Source organism: Cupressus sempervirens, chromosome 2 (assembly GCF_028749045.1).
Source record: "Cupressus sempervirens isolate cs-2001-9-10 chromosome 2, ASM2874904v1, whole genome shotgun sequence".
NCBI lineage: Eukaryota > Viridiplantae > Streptophyta > Pinopsida > Cupressales > Cupressaceae > Cupressus > Cupressus sempervirens.
The window spans coordinates 727,826,341-727,848,081 of NC_143119.1; positions in this window are offsets into that span (position 1 = coordinate 727,826,341).

Consider the following 21,741-nt stretch of genomic DNA (forward strand, 5'->3'; position numbering starts at 1 on the left):
ATGTCATTGGGTTTGTTTTCATTGTATTGAATGTAATAGTATATCAATTTTGATAATAATTTTCTCCTTTTCCTATTGTGTTCATTTTGGTCTTGGATTGTGCCCTCATTAAGTGGTATTAGAGCATACATTCATCACTGGTATCAGAGTGTACCTTCATCAATTCCAATGGTATTTCCATGGCTCGAAGGTTTCTTAGGGTGGGGTACTATTGGCCTATGATACAAATTAATGTAGTAGTTTTTGCAATGTTATGTGAAAAGCATCAAAAACATGGTAACTTGATGTATGCTCTAGGTAGGAAGCTCATTCCTTCTACATCTCATTGGCCATTTCAATGTTAGGCCTTTGATCTTGTTGGGAAGATTCATCCAAACTCATTAGGTGGACACAAGTTTATTATGAATGCTGCTGATTACTTCACTAAATGGGTAGTAGCTACCCCAATTTTTTTTGCCTCGAGCAAGATAGTCTCTATGTTCATTCTAAATCATATCATTTAAAAAAAAAATTAAAAGCAACCAAAAACAAGGGGGTCGGCCCTTAACAGTCAAAACGTTGGTAACTAGCACATTACCAGCCAATAACAAAACTAGACAAATAGAATAGGAGTACCAGCAGGAAGAGACTTAAAATATAGACCAGAAAGCTAGAACCAGAAAGGAAACAACCTAGCTACTAACCACATAGTCCATAAAGGCACCCAAGCCTAATAAAAACTTAAATATAGCTAAATACCAGCAAAACCATAACTGCCAAAAAATTATATAAAGTCTTTGGATCCTTAGATCCCTATAACTGAATAGAACTAAAAAAGACTTAGATTTATTTTTTCCCTTTTCCCCTTGCATGAAGTAGAATCTGGGCCTAGTCATTGGCAATAAACTTGAAGAGTAATTTTTTGTCCTCCATGTCCAAGCTAGCTTCCTCCTTCTCATGTGCCAGTAATTGGAGGGTTGTTGCAGCAGCATGAGTAACTTTAAGTACAAACTTGGAGAAGGTGAAAAACCCCTCCTCCAAAGCTTTGACCCTTTCCTCCAGGTTCATGTAATGCTCCTCCACTACCTCAGTCTCCTCTTTATGCTCCTCGACCTTCTTTGCAGCAACCTCCTTCATTTTCTGTCCCTGTGGTTTATCCTACAGCACCCGTGGGTTAGAGGAAATCTTCAAATTTTCCTTAATAGGGGAAGAAATGGTAATTAGGGAATTATCCTTTTTTCTCATCTCATCACAAAAAGTAATAGGTTTAAGTGAGAAGCTGGCTAAAACATGGGTTCTCTCAGTATTCCTTTCTTTGTTGTCTGACACTTGAGTTTGAGTATCATCCATCAAAATGTTCCTAGAATTAAAACTTTTTTCCTCCTCCTCATTACCATCATCCTTTTTGGAGTTGGAAATATTTTCCTCCTCCCTTCTATCACTGTTATTGCCTGAGCTATCTTCTTCAACTTCCTCAACATGGTATCTGATGGACTTCTGCTTAACCCTAGCCTAGGACTGAGCTAACCTACCAAACCTTCTTCTTTCTTTTTCCCCAATCTCCTCACTAGAATCCTCTCCAACAACCTCAACCACCTTTTCAACTTTAGTTTTCTTGTTTCTGTTTTGTTCTAGGGCTATGTTAGGTTTTTTCTTTTTCTTAGTATCCTTGCTAGGAGATGGCCTAGGAGTATGGATTTTCGTCCCCGTATTAGAGCTCGGGGGAGAAGCCAGACTATGGCGAGGGTTTTCCACTGCAACCTCTCTGGGGAGACACAAAGTTAAGTGGAACTGATACAGATGGAAAATTAAAACCTGGTGAATAATGGTGAAGTTTAAGCCTTTATTCTTTTTTTCCCTAATATCATTAACCATATCCTCAAGCAAATGCAGAAGGAAAAATGGAATGGAAATGAAATCCCTATTTATAAAGTGATTCAAAAATGGAAAATGATAATAATAACACACTCCAAACCTGCCTTCCAGTGTGAGATACTTCATCAAGACCAGACACACATCATCCCAAGGCTCAGGTAACTTATCCCTTTTAAACCCTCCTCTGTAGCGAATTGGCTCCTCATTCTCTGCAAAGAAGTTATTCATGATAGCCTCATCTAAGACTTTAGTGACTTTCTTCCATTTTTTTCCCTTCATTGTGAGTCCCATTGCCATGGAAATTACCTCCTCTGTGACCTAAAATGTAATGTCGTTGATTGTAACCTTTCTATCGTTCCAATTATTCACAAATTGTAATGCACAATTTTCATCACACCCAGCCATGGACATCATATAGGGAAAAAAACCCCCTTCTTTCAGAAGATACCAAGTCACTATCCTGTCCTTGAAGTTCTCTAATCTCGTTGGTTCCAACCGATTCAAATCACCTCCTATTTCAATTTCTCCACTATCTGACCTCTCTTCCTCCAAAATATGCATAAGAACTTTATCACTTTGAAATTCTCTATGGCTACTCTCTTTCTTAAATCCTTTGAGGGAATAAGGATCAAAATTACAGACTCGTATATGATATGATCCAAAATCCCAAAACATCTTATTATTAGATTTGTGGGTATTAAAAAACCTACTTTTCTCTCCCCGTCAATTTTTGACATCCCAATCCATAATATCTATCATACTTCCTTTTGGAGAGCGATTTGAAGCTTGCAACGAGTTTCCATAATTACAAAAAGACAATTTCTTTAATTCGTAATTACTCCACTTGTCATTTGTACAACCATGTCTGTCTCTCATTTCCAAAACGCTAAAGTTTAATTTAGTGACAAAGTTTTCCATCTTGCCAAATTTGGCCTTACTTTTAAATTTAGTGATCATCATTTTGAATTTTGCCACCTTTTTCCTTGGATATCAACATCCTTAGATTTTTCATTGATATTAACTAAATTTTCCCAGCACATGATTACCCTAATGTTAAACCCCATGGCAGTCGCAACGTCTACCACTTGATTACCCTCCCAGTAGATATGCTGCAGGTGGACCATTCTCATTTCCTCCAATATATTTTTAATATCCAAGATGATATTTCTAATCTTCCATCCCAATTTTGCCTCCCCCTTTACCCAATCGATCACTAGTTTAGAGTCCCCTTCTATCATTAACTCTAAAAATTTTCTTTCCTTAGAGAGTTGAAGACCCCATAATAACACCATAGCTTCTACCACATTATTGCTACCAATCCGCACCTGGCCTACATAAACCAATAGCACTTCACTATTCCTGTCTCTTAGCACACCACCAGCTGCTCCCTGTCCTCCTTTCGCAGCTCTGTCAAAATTTAATATATACTTTGTGATGGTGGGTGGTCTCCATATTGTCTGTTGTCTCCTCTAGAAGAAATCCTCTTGACAACCCCAATTCTCAACCACAATGCCTTCAAGTCTTCTGGGTTCCTCCTTTGGGATCTTGTATTTAGCTACCCTTAGATTTTCCTTCAACAGTCTGTTCATCACTCCAAAAACCACTTCAACCATCCTATTTTCCTCCCTGAATATCCTGTTATTCCTTTCTTTCCATATGTGCTAGCATACATATGGTGGGATAATCTTCCATAAAAGGATTAGTCTTGGATGATGGAATTGGCAATCCCAGTTATCCACAAACTATCCCAAGTTATCTTTCATGACTCAAGCCACCCCAAATATTTCCCAAACCTTAGCCCAAATGTCAACTAAAAATTGACATTCAATGACAAGGTGGTAAATACTTTCTTCCTTTTGTTCACAAAGGCAACAACGGTTTGTTATATAGAATCCCCTTTTTTTCAAATTATCAATTGTTAAAAATTTTCCATGTTGAACTGTCCACCAAAAGAAATTAATCTTAGGTATAAGGTTACTGATCCATACCTTGCTCCATGTAGTTGGGCATAGTTCCTTGTTGAGCATTAAGGTATAAGCAGATTTGACAGTGAAGTTCCCATTCAGAGTTAAATCCCAAGCCATGATATCCTCTTGTGGTAATAATGGGAGTCTCTGTTCCTTTATTAGTTCTTCTAGTTCCTCTATGAGAATAACTATCTCTCATGGATAGTCCTCCTTATACAACTTCTTCCATCTCCTCCCCTGATCAATGTAGTCTCCCACTTTAACCCCTATGTCCTCCTTAAGGAGTTCCATTACTCCACTATATTTACTTAAGGCCATCATATCATTTGTTGATATGGAGTGCCTCCTAAGATTATCACTGATAAAAAAGGCTAGTTCACAAATAAAGACTTTAAAAAAATTTGCAAGATATTCAATATTAAGCAACATTGGTCCTCCATTTACTTCCGTCAAGGAAATGGTCAAGCAGAGGCATAAAAAAAAAAACCATTCTTAAAATCCTACACATAATGGTTTGTAAGAGTTGTAGAGATTGGCACTTATAGATAAATCTAGCTTTGTGAGCCTATAGAATGAGTGTTTGTACTCCTTTTGGGGCTACTCCTTCTTCCCTTACATATGGTGCTGAAGCAGTGTTACCTTTAGAGGTTAAGATTCCTTTACTTAGAGTCTCCCTCAAAGGTCTAGTTACAGATGAAGGAGAACTTGATCAAGGAGAAGCATAGTGGAGGGATGGAAGGACATGTTGGGAAAGATAAGACCACTTCCATTATTAGAGAAGAATATTTTTGGCCTTAATTATCACAAGATGTGAAGAAGTTTGTGCAAAGTTATTAAGTATGTCAAACAACTAGAGGATTTAGTCACAAAACTGAACTCTATTAGCCATTGCCTGTTCCATCAAAGCCTTGGGAGGACATAAGCATGGATTTTGTTCTTGGATTGCCAAGGAAAATAAGGGGTTATAACTCAGTATTTTTGGTGGTTGATAGGATCTCCAAGATGGCACATTTCATTCCATGCCACAAGACTCATGATGTAGTGTAAATTTGTTTTTCAAAGAGGTGGTGAGGCTACATGGTCTCCCAAAAAGTATTATTTCTAATAGAGATACTAAATTTGTTGGGTATTCTTGAAGAAATTTGTGGAAGAAGTTGAAGACAGAATTGAAGTGATGGACAAACAAAAATAGTAAATAGAAGTTTGGGCAATTTACTAAGGTGTTTAGTAGGAGATAAGCCCCAAGGGATGGGATTTGATCCTACCACAAGCAATTTCCTTACAATAATTCTATGAATAGGAGTACTGATAGATCGCCATTCCAAATTGTGTATGGGAGTAGTCCAAGGACTACACCAGAGCTGAGGAAGATGGAGCAAGGGGAGAGGACAAGTGCTGAGGCAGGAGACTTTGTTGAACATGTCAAGAACCTACATGAGGAGGTACATACACATATTACCAAGATGAACCTATAGTATAATGCTAAGGCATATCAAAAGAAAAGACATAAGGAGTTCCAAGTTGGGGATCTGGTTATGGTATACTTGAGGAAGGAAAAATTTCCAATGGGTACCTACAACAAGCTGAAGATTAAGAAATATGGGCCCTACAAAATTTTGAAGAAACATGACTCAAGAAATGTATATGAGGTGGAGTTGCCAGATGAGATTCACATTTCTCCTATTTTCAATATTGAAGATTGAAAAAAAATCATGATGATGGTGGTGTAGATGAGGAGTTGACACTAGTGCAATGTCCAATTCCTACTTCTGAGAAGCAAGAGATTAAAGAAATTTTGGATAGTCATGTGGACCAGAGTACCAGAAAAGGTAGTATGAAGAATACCTAGTGAAGTGGAATGGACAAACAGTAGAAGATTCAACTTGGATATGCATAGTGGAGGTTTCCTATTTGGGTTTCCCTCTACCAGATATGAAGTGACAAGGTCACTTTTCAATCTACCCTGGGTGTCTGATGCAGGAGCATCCAATGGTATAAGGGCAATCCTATATCACCCAAAAACATGCTTATTGTTAGTTTCTGTTTAATATTCTTTCATTTCTAGATACATATTTGGGTCGAATAAAGATTCCAATTCTCATAGTTCCACTATTGGATTTCTATGTTAGATTTTTTGAGCACCTTGGGATATGTGCCATTGCAAAAAATAGGTTATTTTGTAATTGAGCCATAATTATGACAAGTTAGAGAGTATAAGCTAGAGGGATGATTATACTTGTAATTTAAAGCATTCTAGAAAAAGAATTGGGTCAAAAGGCTTTATGGTTTGAAAGTATTGTAGTTTTAAGTTGCTTGGAGATCCCCTAAGAGCATTTCAAAGTCAGATTTGAGGCACTAAATGGCCTCATATGGGTCCAAAAAAAGGGGGACAAGAAAAGTTGGTCTATATTGCTATAGAGCACTTGGAGAGCTCTCCAAAAATGTAAATAGTTTGTCGATCAGAGTCTCGGATCAAAAGTAATGCCTCCTCGAACTTGGACTACCATTTCTAGATTCTTTTAATTTTATGCTGACTTTTGACATGTTTTCTACAACCTTCTATTTTGGTGGTGGATGCCAAATGGAATATTCTAAAATGTACTCCTAACCCTAAACCTAATTTGGGTTTCTTAAGAACATTTTTAGCATTGTAAATGCAATTTTTTGTGGAGTTTGGGAGAAGGTAGTAGAGGAGGGTTTTTCTCCAGAATTAGACAACATTGTAAGCCCTACGACATGTCATTGGGTTTGTTTTCATTGTACTGAATGTAATAGCATATCACTTTTGATAATAATTTTTTCCTTTTCATATTGTGTTCATTTTGGTCTTGGATTGTGCCCTCATTAAGTGGTGTTAGAGCATACCTTCATTAGTGGTATTAGAGTGTACCTTCATCAATTCCAATGGTATTTCCATGGCTTGAAGGTTTCTTAGGGTGGGGTGCTATTGGCCTACAATAAAAATTGATGCAATAACTTATGCAATGTTATGTGAAAAGTGTCAAAAACATGGTAACCTGATACATGCTCTAGGTAGGAAGCTCATTCCTTCTATATCTCATTGGCCATTTTAGCACTAGGTCTTTGATCTTGTTGGGAAGATTCATCCCAACTCATTAGGTGGACACAAGTTTATTATGATTGCTACTGATTACTTCACTAAATGGGTAGAAGTTATCCCACTTTCTGTTGCCTTGAGCAAGATAATCTCTCTATTCATTTTGAATCATATCATTTGTCGATATGGAGTGCCTCCTAAGATTATCACTAATAACAGAGACCAGTTCACAAATAAAGAATTTGAAAAACTTTTCAAGAAATTTAAGATTAAACAACATTGGTCCTCCATTTACTTCCCACAAAGAAATGGTCAAGTAGAGGCATCAAACAATTTTTTTTTAAAAATCCTACATAGAATGGTTTGTAAGAGTGGTAGAGATCGCTTTGTGAGCCTATAGAATGAGTGTTTGTACTCCTACTGGGGCTACTCCTTTTTCCCTTACATATGGTGCTGAAGCAGTGTTACCTTTAGAGGTTAAGATTCCTTTACTTAGAGTTTCACTCAAAGGTCTAGTTATAGATGAAGACTACCATGCCATGAGACTACAAGAGTTAGAAGTTCTAGATGAGAAGTGTCAAGCATCATTTCACCATATGAGGGTTTATCAAAAGTGCCTATCCAAAGCCTTCAAAAAAGGGTTCACCCTAGATAATTGCAAGTAGGAGATCTTGTCCAACGTGAAAATCCTAAGAATCAATAACATAGAGATAAAAAGGGAAAATTTAAACTTTTTGTCTTGGATCTTACATCATTACATCAACTTTTGGGGCAACTACTTATTTATTGTCTACAACAACAGGAGAGCAACTACCTGATACTATCAATGTCTTGCACCTGAAAAAGTTCTATCCATGATGTGCATTCTATTTGGGGGTATCCTTTGTACATACTTATTGATCCCAAAAAAAATTTTAAAAATGATATATTTTAAAAAATTCTAAAAATCAAAAAGTATCCTGAAAAAGGATCATCTTAGTGAAACCTTGCAATAGGTGCTTTGATGTATCTCCAAAAAAATTACAAATTCCAAAAAAAAAAAAAATTTGCAATAAAATCCAAGTGGTCAAAACTTGGAAACAAGTGCTAGTTGAGGCCTTTGCACCATTGTTTCTTAGCGCGTGTCCTTGATACTTAAACTTTCTCCATCATGCCTTGTCCTTGTAGCATTCATTTGGAATTGGTCTTTGTCTTTGTCTAGGGGGAATAATTGTGTTAGATTTGGTCTCTTGGACTTGTTAGTCTTTAGGAAACCTCACAAATGGTGATTTTTTTAACACCACCCCAACTATATTTTTCAATACAACCTCTAACATCGAGTGTTTTTCAACACTTATCAGTTTGGTCTTACCTAGTTTTGTCATGTGATCTTACCTACTTGCAAGAATTTTATCCTTAACCTCAAGACTTAGTATTAGTTAACACACTTAAATTTTTAAACACAACACTTAATGCTTGAGCTATGTGATGTTCTTTTCTTTATGTGCTAGATTTTTGTTGAGTGTCTTGATCTAATAAGTCTCTTTGGTATGCATAGCTAGAGGACTTGGGACATGGGAAATTTTTTTATTTTTCTACTTGTGGGTGTGGTCTTGAAACTCTAGAGTGTCTCTTTTTGTCACCTTGAAACACTTAGGAAATTTGAGGCATCATCTTTGACTATTTTGCATAGTCATTTTTATGGTCATCCCAAAATCTATGCCTTGATGCAAGTGTAGTTTTGCTAAATTAAATTGGGTCAGCTAAAATCAAAGTCATTATGACCTTTATGTATTGTATTCTTATATTATAATATTTCCACGTTCCAATCCAATATAAATCACAACCACATCTTCATAGTTGCACTTGTGACTAGTGATGATTGTGTGATTTTTTGATGTCCGTTAATAATGGTCCAATAATGAAAATAAGTTTCTTAACATTCTCTAATGAATGATTAACACAAAATGATTTGCTATGGTTGCTCTATTGCAAGTACACCTTTGAATTTTCATGTATCTTGCATTGGTATACTTAACAATAATTTGCATTTTTAGGTTGCATTATGAGTTTGAGCAGATATTTTTCCTTCATCCTTCTTTTGGACTTTTAATCATATGTGGTCATGTTTTGATCTTCATTTTCTTATCTTCTTTCATGATCTCAATCAAAATTTTCTATCTTAAATAGTTGATTGATTTTGGAGAATTCTCTTTCTTCTCTCATTTCCTTCCATCTCTTCCAAACTTCTATCTTCCATTCACTTTCACCCCACTTCTTTTCTTCCAATTCAACCTTGGGACATAATCTTTCATGCTTGATGATCTATCTTGGTTCTATGATCCTTATATCTTTTATCATACATCAAGAACCTTATCTTTAATTTAATTTGATAAAATTTATCAGTTTGATATTTCCCCTCTATCTCATTTCAATTTTGATCACAAGGAGGTAGTGTCTATGAAACTTCAATCCTTGATTTAGTTTTATCAATCCTATCAATTGCTCCACTTGATTCAACCTTGCTTGAGATTCTTATCTTAGACATGTCAATTAGCTATTTATAGTGGTGTTGACCTTATCTTTTTCAATCAGCTTATCTTTGTCCTAATGTGTTCTCATCCATCTATCACATGTCTAGGTTGTTTTGTGATCCCAAATCAATCTCACACTTCAACTACATTGTTTGATTGCATGTGTTCCCATAAATATCACACATTAGGCAAAGAGGGGCACATGTATGCATCCTAAAATTGTTGCCTAGACTATGGGCCCCCATTATTCAATTTATCAAATGATGGAATCAATTTATTAATTTCTTGAATCAACGCTTTACAATATTTTCAATTCAAATCAATTTTCCTGATCAAATCATAATTAACTCAACTATTTCAATATTTCCTAAGGTTTGATCATTTCATCAATAATCTTATTTAATTAAAAGAAAGATCCCTTTTAAATAAATAAAATAATCTTATTTAATTAAAAGAAATCTCTCTTTAATTAAATAATTTTATCTTATTTAACTAAAATCTCTCTTTTAATTAAATATTCTTATCTTATTTAATTAAAAAAAATCTATCTTTTAATTAAATAAATAAATCCCCACTTAAAACTCTCTTTTTGATGAAAAAAGGAAATAAACTAAATAAATCTAAGAAAAATAAATAAAGATTCCTTTTATGCACATATTTTTAAATGGTGGCCTTTTTCCTCTTACTTTCCTTTTTAGGGATTTATCCCACATTTCTCTTGAGGATGCATTCCTCTCCACACTTTCCTTTATAAAGGGCCCTCTCCTCATTTTTATAGAACAAGATTTTATTGTTATGATGCAGGTTTGAAGAGTGATTTTGGAGGAGAGCTTGAGCACTTGAGCTTGGACATTACAACTTCTCTTTTCTTGTCTTCTTCTCTCATGCATCCATGGAAATCCATTTAGATTACTCTTGCACTTTCATGTTAGATTAGATTTATATTTGCTTTCATAGAATAATCTTGCACTTTCATTTCCTTTCATAGATTATTTTTCTTTCATGCATTGTTATCAAATAGAATAGCTTCCATTTTCATTTGGATGCATATTTGATGATCATGGAGACCAGCACTCTTTCTTTCCCTCTTTGAATCTCTCATTTTATGGTGTACTTGCATGGGCATAAACTAGGTATAAAATGAGGGCCTCTATTATAAATCATTGCACTCCATGAAGAAAGGGCTATGAGTCACCATTTGAGACCTCGGTCTTGAGCAATCTTTTGGAAATATAAGAGGAGTAATTGAGAGGGGAGGGGTGAATTAGTTGAAAATAAAATAAATCCTAGATCCCTTAGATGTTAGCACAAAACATAAACACTAGTAAAAATACTATTAAGCCACTTGACAAACACACAAGCACTTGGTTAATATGGATAATATGTTATAACTTGATAACCACTAAAATAACAACTGTAGCTCAGCAAATGTTTAACATGAAAATCTTAAGATATTTTTTGTGATTAACCTTAACTAACTTAGTTTCATACATATGAAAAAAATAGCATGAACATAAGTGACACCAAGATTTAACGTGGAAACCCAATTTGGGAAAAACCACCAATTATAACTAATTACTGATGTTTACTCTTCCAAAGTGAGCCCTATTAGGAGCCGACCTTGTTAAAGGTTACAAAAAAAATTGTTAAGTTTGACCCTATTAGAGGTTGATCACCCTACTAAGAGTGGCCTTGATAGAGGTCTTTAGACACTTCAATCGAGAAAGGCCATCTTGTTAGAGGATTTACAAATAGCTATTAAGCCAACTTTGTTAAGAGATTTAGTTCACTGGTACAATGGTTAGATAGTAACAATGAGATGACCTGATTTATGATGCAACTAAATTGCTAATTATTGATCTAAATTTTTGTTTGAATACTTGATCCTTCTTGATCGAATGTATCTTTGCAACTCCTCAATGATATTCTATTTATCCTTCTAATTTGCTTACTCTTAGAAACTTCTATTCTTCCATACACTTGCTGACATTCAATCCTTAACTTGACCTTATACTTATACCTTATGCATTATCAAGTTGGTTGGAATGCATCTTAGAATAATTAATATTCATCTCCTCAGTTGGCTAGAACCAATAAACAAATCCATTAAACTCAATATGCAAAAACAAAAAAAATTCTTCATTAGTCGACCCTGTTTGATAGACACTAACTCACAAATGATTTTCCTATGTTAACCAAGTGAACTCGGTTAACACTAAATCTTCATAAAGTTCCTTTGGTAATATAATGAACTTGGTTAACACTAGTTCCATCTAACTTTCCTTTGTTACTCGAGTGAGCTCAGTTAATTCTCAACTTATGTGAACTTCTCTTTGACACCTGAGTGAAATTGGTAGACACTATCTTCTAAACTTGGAAATTATTGAAATGCTTGACAAATATAGGAAAACTGTCTTCATCACTTGAGTGAGATTGACATACACTATCTAGCAAAGATATGAAATTTTGTGTAACATCAAAGACAATACACAATTAACTAATTGTTTTCAACAATCTCCCTCTTTGGCATTGATGGAAATACAACATGTCATAATACAATGAAAGTTTTAGAGAAAAATAATAGTAAGGAAAATATCCTTAGTTTCATTTTGATTCTCATCTATGAGAACTCCCTCTATCACTATGAACTCCCTTTACCTTCAATTTCTCCCTTTGTTAGCAAAAGAAGTCTTCAACATCTTCTTCTAATAGAAAACTTTTCTTCTTTGATATTAGACCAAGTTCTTCTTCTTTGACATCTCTGCAAATTATCCCTCATCACAAAAATCTCCCCCTTTATAATTTTTTTGTGAATATGACAACAATATTTAGTGAATATCAATGTACCTCATGTACTAATTTGTATGGAATCTATTTTTTCATTACTGCATCAACTGACTGATCTTCAACAAGCTCTAGTTGATGCATTACTAAACTTCATTTAGTGAGTTTCAAATAGGGGAATAACCCCTAACTTACCTCTTAGATACAAAAATTAATCCTTAGGTAATGACGTAGTGCATATGTCTTCAATTTTTCTTTAGTATTTAGATATTCCAATCTTGCCTCTTTATCTTGCACCAATTCTCTTAGAAAATGATATTTTATTGCAATGTTCTTGGTCTTGGTATGCATCACAAGATTCTTTGATATATTAATTACGCTAGTGTTATTACAGAAGACAACCATTGGATCCTTGATCTCTACCTTCATACTTGCCAACAATTGCTTGAATCAAACAACATTGGAACAATTAACTACTATTGCTATAGACTGAGAAGTAAAATTCTGCTTCTTACTTGTTCAAGACACTAGTCTTTTACCAATAAAGAATGCTCCACCACTGGTGATTTTCCTATCATCAACACTTCCTTCCCAGTCCATGATGAATCTGTTCCTTCTCTTAGCTATACCATTTTGTTGTGGTTTACCAGGGGTTGATACTTGTCTTTTAATTCCTCTTTTAGTGCATAATTCATTGAATTCATTGGAAATGAATTCACCACCTCTATGTGATCTCAAACACATTAGATTCTTTCTAGTTTCCTTCTCTACTCTTGCCAAATACTACTTAAACTTTTGTAATGCTTCATACTTATCTTTTAGATATATTACAGTCATCATTCTAGAACAATCATTAAATTTTTTTTATTAAAGTACTTAACTCCATTGTAGCTCTTAGTTCCAATAGGCCCACATAAGTCAGACCAATTATTTTCAATAAAATTTGATTCATAAAACTATTTCAACATTTTAGCATACAAAATGCATATGCGTTACTTTTAGAAAGGATGTTGAACAGGTTCAAGGATGATGCCCTAGAGGATGATACTTTAGATGGTTCAAGTACATTGCATGTTCTATCCTACACTTGTGTTTTGCTCGGACAATATTTTTTTAATACCTCTAATAATCTTGTTTTATTGTACTTTAACAATCTCATTTTTCAGCTCCTACCATTGATCTTATGTTCACTAGGCCACCTACTAAAAGGAACAAAATTGAAGAGGTAATGTTGACTACAAATTTGGCAACACATAGCATGGCCAGAAATGTGATAGAAACACCTATTGGTAAGTAGATTCCTCTTTTTCTCTCTCATTTTTCATGTGTTTATTTAAGTTGAGCTATTATTTCTTAATGGGGCATTTTGTAATATTGTATTCATTTTATGCAAGATGTGATGAGCAAATTCCTGGGTATACTCGTGTTAGATGTATGGGAACACTAAATAATTCCGGTCAATTACTCATGAGAAATGAAGATGGTCTTCCACTAAGAGTAGCCCAACTTCCAAGTACTTTAAACATTGATCCTTTCTTTTACTATATAATTTTATACTTATAATCAAATGCACTAACCTCTCGTGCAGTCCCTTGTAATAACTACTAATCCCATTATTATTTTGTAGGGAATAATATATTTTATGGAAAACTTAATGATGAATTTTTGTGTAAATTTGGGTCAACCATGTGCACATGGTATCATATTTTGAAAACTAAAGAGTTAAAGGATAAACTTATTGATGCCATGGCAATACTTTTTGGGCCCAACTTCTTACAAAGACTTAGTCTCCTTGAGAATGCAGGCCAAGCTTTGAAGTATATTAGGTACAACTAAAAGACCCAAATGAAAAATAACCCTTACTATGAGTGGCCTCTGGATATTTCATTTATTGAGTGAGAGAATCTTCAAAAGGATGCCACTGAGAAAAAAATTACATGGTAGAGAAATAGTACAACCCAAGGAAAGAAGCTATATCATAATAATACAAATGAAATTATGTAATAATTAATCTTAATACTTATGCAATCTAACATATTTCAAAATACACATAGGTTGCTTGGCACATCAAAGACAACCAAAGCAAGAAAATAGAAGAGGGAAACACAAGCTCGGCTCAAGTGGATATTCAAAACTTGCTGCACGAATTGTAAGTATAAGTAAATGAAAAATTATATGCAAATATTTATAAATTGTAAACAATTTGGTCTTGATGAAATTTATTACATAAAAAATTCATGACACCAAGAAAAAATGTAGGCCATGGAGTTAAAAAAAATAACTTCTAAAGAGAAGAAGAAATTAGCCTACAAAAAAGGCTATACTGCCATGGCTGAATAACTTCGATAAATGAGTGTGCAATATTCTTCTGCTAGATCTATCGATGAGGTAAATAAGTAAATTGATTTATATTTCAAATTGAATACTTTATCAATCACCGTATTTGATATTAAGCTCCCAAAATATAATTCATTATATTTGTTTTAAGTAAGGAAACAATGATTATAAATTTTTTAAATGAATGATTAACATTTGTCAATATTTGTCTTGTATTTATATGTATATATTATTGATAAATGCACTAATTATTAACATTGGATTATAGCCTACCATCCCTGATACATCGATTGAGCACCATGGAGGCATCCATCTGAATGTGGATCATAGTACTAAAGGTATATATTTTCGATTTAATTTTTTATTTCTAAATTAGTAATATAAGTAAATCTTTTTAATTGAATTTGGTGTAGTAATAAAAATTTAACTATAATATGTGTTGGGATTAAGAAAACATTTTGTATTGTAGTTGCAGGGGATGTAGATGTTGTTCTTGATGTGCATATTGAGGTTCAAGCCGGTGGACAAGATGATGTGGTTGGACAACAATAAGAGCACTACAATCTTCTCTAAAATATCTAAAGTCTCAATTTTTTTGAATTTAACCCTTTTATTTGTTATTGTAGAGGACCCATCTTTGTAAATGACATCAAGGTCATGTCCACAGGTGACAAGAAATATTGATGATGACATGGATATGCCTTTGCAACAATATAGGGAAGGAAAAAAATGATTCATGTGAACTTATGTAACTTACTTGATAATGACTAATATTTATGCCTAGATGTTTTATATGTTCTATTTAATGTTCTAATGAAACTTATGTGTTAATGAATGTTATCATGTGATAATTCATGAATGTTACATTTTATTAATAGAATGAATGAATTTTAGATGTTAATGAGGAATTTAGATGTTAGGGGGGTGAGAGGGTGGGACCAAATGAGCTTTCACCTTTACGTGGTTGGCCTTGATTAGTAGAGAATATTAAACTATTCTTAAAACCAAGTAAAGCTCAACGTTAGCCTATGATTTTATGATAGCTATCTATGTGAATCTCTTGGTTTTAGGCAATGTAGAAGGAGGCCATAGTTCAATATGCAATATCAATTCATATGCATACGATATTAGTTAGAGCTGAAAAATGCAATAGGTTTGTATTTTTGTTAGAGGTCTTTTATTAGGTATTTAAAGTTATAGAACTATTACGAACACTGTAACTTTGACTCTTATAGGCAAGAGTAATCTTCTCAGTATGCAAGCAGCTAGAGTTCTAACATTCATGACAGTCTATAATTTTAAAAACTTAACAAACCTATTAAATAAATTTAAATGTGGGGCCTTTGTTTCAGCTCCACCTATTGTCCATGCATATAGAATGTAACTACACCTGTAGTCTCAATTTAGAGTGACATTCATAAGTTTATCAAATCAATGGTATGATGTCATTCACATCTACAATTTTGCATTAGTAAGTATAGTTAATTTCTAGGCTATTATTGCAAATTATACATATTTTGGGTGTATGTAAATTATTTTAGCGCGGTGTCAATATTGTTCTATTATTAAAAGTATCACTAATTATTTTCTTGTATGTGCAATGGTAGTTCTAAAGTGCACAAAGATCTGACAATTTGATCAAGTTTTTGCCACTCTGACAAAGAGCTAATTAATGTAGATTGTTCAAATTAATGTTGAAGAAGATAAGCTATGGAATGCCAATTTATTTTTAGCCAACTCCAACATTCACATTGTGGTAAACCATTTGTGGAAAGAAACTTCAATATCCAATATAATGACTTTTTTCTTTTCTTTTCTTATTTGAATATCAGTGAGTAAGTAAGTTACATGCTCAACCTTCCATTGGCTACCAAAAAATGCATCTAAAAGTTGTTCTTCTTTTATAGGATAGAGATATCACTAACTTTAGAAACTACTCAGTCTACTCCAAAATTGGCTATGCAGACATCAACTAAAGAATGAGAATTTTTAGTCATTTTATGCATATGATTTGGTTGCGGATTCAACTAGGATAGAGAGCTTAGACATCTAATTTCACTTTCCATATTTTTTTCAAGAATATATTGAGGATGATGTATTATCAATGTAGTCACCAATGCTATGCACAACTTTAGTCTTGCAATCATCCATAGCTTTCTCTTTGTCTAACAAAAATGATAATTGTTTGTTTTCTTATAATAAACAAGCCATTTCTAAACCATGTAGGCAGAATTTATGGAGACTTTTTATGCATGTGTTTATAATTATGTAATGTAGAAAGAAAATATTGGTATTATTTTTATTAAAAAAAACTTTGTTGAACTCTTGTCCCTGGGTTCAATTTTTTTCAAGTAGACCAGTCATGCCTCTTAATTTTATGACATGACCATTTCTCTATTTCTCTTAACAACATGATATATTCCATCTCCCCAAACTAAGACAATTTTATTTCATAAATTTTTGCACAAATGAGATTTCTTATACACAAGGATACATTTTTCCTTAGGTTGTTTTGTCTATCAATGATATTTAAATAATGATTACTTGGCACATAATAAAATTCCATAAGATCCATGTGGTAGTCATCTAATAAAAATTGCAGACTGAACAATGAAATCACATAAGCACATTTCAATTTGTCTTTATTGTAACTTTATATATATTATTTATTTCTTCTTTACTTGTGTGGCTCCTTCTATATTGTGACTTATTTCTCTATGTCATTTCTTCATATTTTTTCATTGTGGCTATCATATGTTGACATTTAGTCACTTATTTACTTTGTTTAATACCAGGCCATGCTTCCCTTGGAGGGAAAGCTAGAAAAGTGACTGAAGAAGTCAAATTTTAGAGAAAATACAACAATTTTGATTGGTAGGAGATGTTTCAATAGAGGAGATTAAATAAATTTTAGAAAAGGTCATGTAGTGAAAATACTACAAAAGCTCTACAACAACAATTGGAGACTATTGTCCGACTATGGTAGGCTCCACTACATAATGGGTACGTTAGGATAGATGCACCTGGAGGAGTGGGGATTGAATGATGCATAACCATTTTCTTTAAAATCATTGTTTTATTTTAAATAAGTTTATAATTTTTATAATTTCTACTTTTTGATTGGGGTTCACTTGATTGATTATGGTAATTGGAGGTTTGTGTAGGAAGGTTTGTTCATGTCCAAGTAGAGCTAGAGTAGTAGTCAAGAGACATTTGAGAAGATCGTGCCTTCTATTTAGATACAAATATTGCATCTTACACACAAAGGTATTTGTATTCTATTCAAATTATCTATTCTAGAAATTAGTTTTAATCTTTTCAAAATCTCAATCCTAGAAACTATTTTTAAGTTGTTCCAGCGTGCTTTTATAAAAAATATTATATAGATTAGTTTTATGTTTTTAATTGCTTTCCTTCTATCTTTTTTGGTGGTTGTAATGACATTATTTTTTGGGATAAATTAATGATCATTAAAAATTCCAAATATTGTCTTTTGTAGACCTAATTTGTTTTTTAGCACAATATTTCTTAATAATAATAGATGCCATGGTTATACTATTGAACAATCATCAAGTGTCAAATCATAGTTTTGTATTAGTGATAAAATGTGTTAAGATTTGTTGGTTGGATTAGACAAATAAGGAAGAATAGTACTATAAGGCATTGCTTTATAATTAATCATAGATTTATGTATCTCCCTGCCCTATTACAAAGCTATCAACTTTGTATGGGCTAAGAAAATGTTTGCATATGTAATAGAATTTGGTCTAACAAGAGTTTTGCACATTTTGTGAAAACACATCAATGCATCCTTGCTATGGCCATGCATAGAACATCCTGTAATCATTACATCTACATTAAGCATACATGTGATGTGGATTTGTTTTGTTGATTCAGTGGCACATGTTTTAATAATACTTGCAAAGGTGTAGTGGTTTGGCTTCATATCTAATTTTTTCATTTCACCAAAATTTTGAAGAGCATCACCATTACACTCATGTCATGTGCTATCAAAATAAATGCATTCCATAAAAATTGAATTAAACTAAGGCATTTTGTCAAACACTTGGTGTCTATCCACTATGCTGCTATAAATTGCATTCACACAAACCAACACATTGTTGAGAACATATTTCCACTATAAAATTTCTTGGATAATGTAGGTATGAGGTTGCTAGCTCATACCCAATCCATTAACCTATGGATCATTATATGCTCTCATGATGCTCCTAAATGCAAAGTAGGAAAGCTCTGCACTTGATCTTGTCATTACACAAAAAGGCTCAAAAGCTCCATCTCTATGGCTTTGATTGGACATAGAAAGTCATAATCGCACTCCATGAAACTATATTTCGATGGGATTTCCATTAAAAAATTTATGACTATTTCCTTTTACTTCTAAATTGAGCATACATGTTAACAAGGAAATTCATTTGAAGAGGTTGGGCTTAAAGTTAGTGGAGTTCATATGTTCACATATTAGCTTTCTATGATCCAAGGATTTCAAATGTATATAACACTACAAAAAAATAGTGTATTTGTTAGAGTCTATAACAACATCATTCATGATTATCTTCTAAAAAATTGTAGGGCTTTCATGAATCTCCCTTGGCAGCACAATTTGTGTATACTCAAATAATAGTTATGCCCTCTTCATTTGCCCAAGATGCTCACACACAAATATCTCCTATTACAAAGGTTGTACGTACTCATAATTTAAAAATTATTATTGAGGAAGTTGAAATTGTTTAGTTGTGAATCTATGTTTTTAATAGAAGATGTGTATGCCTAAATATATATAGATAATATTGCAACAATAAAAGAGATGGAAGAAAAACCTTTAAAGAACTCACCTAGGAAACCCTCACACACCATGACAATAGAGAAGAAAATGAAAAAGACTTAGAAACTATAGAGAAGGCTCTAAGCTATGAATAAGATTATATGTTAATAGGTTTCATTGTTTTAGTAGGCTATCACTACTAGACAATATCAAAAATTTGAGCTATAATCTATAAGTCATATTAATAATCAATGATGGAAGATTTTATGTTATGCTAAAGGTTCTAACATATAAACTTAGACTTCTTCTAGATTTATGACTCAAACCACAATAGATTTTGAACAAATATTATTGTTGCACAAACTACTCATTTAGAAATTATTTGAGAAAGCTACTGGAAATAACCATGCAAATATCACATCTATGATAGCCATTTGAAACCAAATAATATCATTGTAATATTTAAGTTGAAATTTTGATCAAGCCTAGGAGCTGAAACTACCCCTCTTGAATGTGTACAAGTTTGATACAGAGTTTTGGAGAGGGCATACTTTGACTTGACTACTACCAATTTGAAATTGAGCCATGACAATGGTTTCTCTATTTCCTACTTATGTCCCCTCATAGTTCTCCATCCTTCATTGTGTTGGTAGTGGGAAAACATCCCTTTCAAGGATCATGACATGGCTTAATCACCTCCTATGATTTTGTAAGACTATTGGTTGTATCGAACATTAATAGGCCTATCTTTTGGTGCAATGACAACCATGGCCTTTCTAACAATTGCTATTAGAGCTTGGTCAAATGTTCAAATCTTAATATGGGATTTTTGGCCATGGGCCAACATCCCTTATAGGGTTCATGACATGGCTTAACCTCCTCCTATGGTTCTATAAGATTATTATTTGTATCAGGCATTAACAACTTGATCTTTTGGTGCAACACCAACCTTGGCCTTTCTAACACATTGATTCCTATCATATTAACACCGAGAGCATCAATACAAGAATATATTTACAAGTGGAAATAAAAAAAATATTGCATTGAGGATCCAACTATAGAATTTTTAAGATGAATCATGTTCTTTTCTTTAAAAGGAAATCACAAACACACCAAAAACTAAATATAACACACCTAGTTGAGTTTTTCCACCATAAAAAGGACATCCCAATGAACCCAATATGCTCACATATGAATTTAAATTAAAATATCCCAAGCACCAATACCGTAAATGTGATCATAAAATGTCGTAGAGTTTGATATGATAATGTTTACCATTATCATTGAACCGCTATCAAATATAAGTAGTTTTGTAGAAATGTGATTTGCCAATGCCTTCATTAATGTTTCTTGATATATCTTAGACCCTATGTTAGTGAAAAAATCATAGATTGAACAAAATTCAAAACATTTTTATTGAGAATGATGTTCAACATAACTATTCAATCTTGTTCAAAAGAAGGGATAACAGTTGTACCTTATGAACCATACATTAATATTTTGGGCCTCGCATTAGGAAGCCTCTTTGTGAATTATAAAAAAAATTGTTCTATTTCAAATGCATGAAAGTTGATGCAATCAGGAGACTTTTTGTATTTTCACTGTAAAAGAAGAAACCTTACTAAATATTTCAATGATCATCTTGTTAACCACTCTATTATTTGGTAGATAAATACAAGTTGTGATGAGTTCAAATTTCATCTTGTGACCAATGAGATACTCCGTCAATTCATTGATGCATGAGTCCACTATTTTTTTATTGAGTAAGAGAAAATAATGAGTGGAGAAGTGTGGGATTTAATCAAGTCGTTGACACCATCACAAAAATATGATAAAGATCTTAATAAGAATTATCAAAATATCCATGGATGTACATGCAGTTCCCTAGTTATATTCATTGGGCATACTTCTACCACCATTGGGAGTAACATTAATAACAATGTTAGCACTACCAAAAACATCATAGTGTCCTTCACCATCTTTTGAGATGCATTGTTTTTTCTTATGTGGGACTTGATATATATATACATATAGAAAATACACAACAAGCTGACAAATAGACATACAACATATGATAACCAAAAACATGAAGAGGCCAAGGAGGACCTAAGAAAAACTTGATAGGCTACCCTAGGCATTAAAAGAAACATTTTTTTTTATAAAAATAATTTGACTAGCCATCACAATTGTGATGACATCTTCTAACAACTAGTCATCACTTACACAACATACCTTTCAAAATGACATCTCAATTATTATAGATAGTTCCAGTGGATGAACGTCACTTCCACAACATAGGTTTCACATTGACATAACAATTGTGACAACACACTGGGAGCTTATGACATAAAAATCATGATAACATACTATCACAATTGGAATGAACAAGTCATGAACTCTTGTCCCTTCTTCCAAGTTATGATAGTGTCATCTATCACTCTTATG